A 671-nucleotide genomic window follows, 5' to 3' on the forward strand; every position below is an offset into this window, starting at 1 on the left:
TATAATGCCTAACCCATGCCAGCATATAAGATGGACGTAAAAAAGCAATGATCATGATTATGAGATATATGCATATGCATGCGTGCACACACACACACACACACACACACATACATAGACACACATGCATACCATACACGCATACCACACATGCATATACGCATACTTACTGACACACAAATACATACACACACTAATGGGATATGTTTAATTTGCCCCAAGTTAGCAATTGTTCATGACATTGTCGAGGTCATGGACTCTATGTGCAACAAGGTCACATCTTTCCTCACCAAGGTCAAAAGTAAAAGTTAATGTTACCCTCCACAATGTTCAAGGGGCTAGGGAGAAGGAGGTGGTGGGGTGGAAGACGGAGGAGGGGTGGCTGCAGTAGTAGTGGTGGTGGATGGGGGTGGTATAAGCTGCTGTGTGGGTGGAAGGATGAGTCATGATGCTATATGCTAGCTGCTTCCTTTCTCTATTTCCTTGCTTGTGTCTGTATCTGGGTATGCATGTGTGTGTGTGTGTGTGTGTATATATATATATATAGAAAGAGAGAAAGGGGAGAAAAGGAAAGAAACAGATAGATAGATAGATATACAAACATACATACTTTTATATATAAGTATATATACAATATATATATATATACATGTATATATATATATATGTAT

The sequence above is a fragment of the Octopus bimaculoides genome, chromosome 6 (genome assembly GCF_001194135.2).
Source record: "Octopus bimaculoides isolate UCB-OBI-ISO-001 chromosome 6, ASM119413v2, whole genome shotgun sequence".
NCBI classification, from domain to species: Eukaryota; Metazoa; Mollusca; class Cephalopoda; order Octopoda; family Octopodidae; genus Octopus; species Octopus bimaculoides.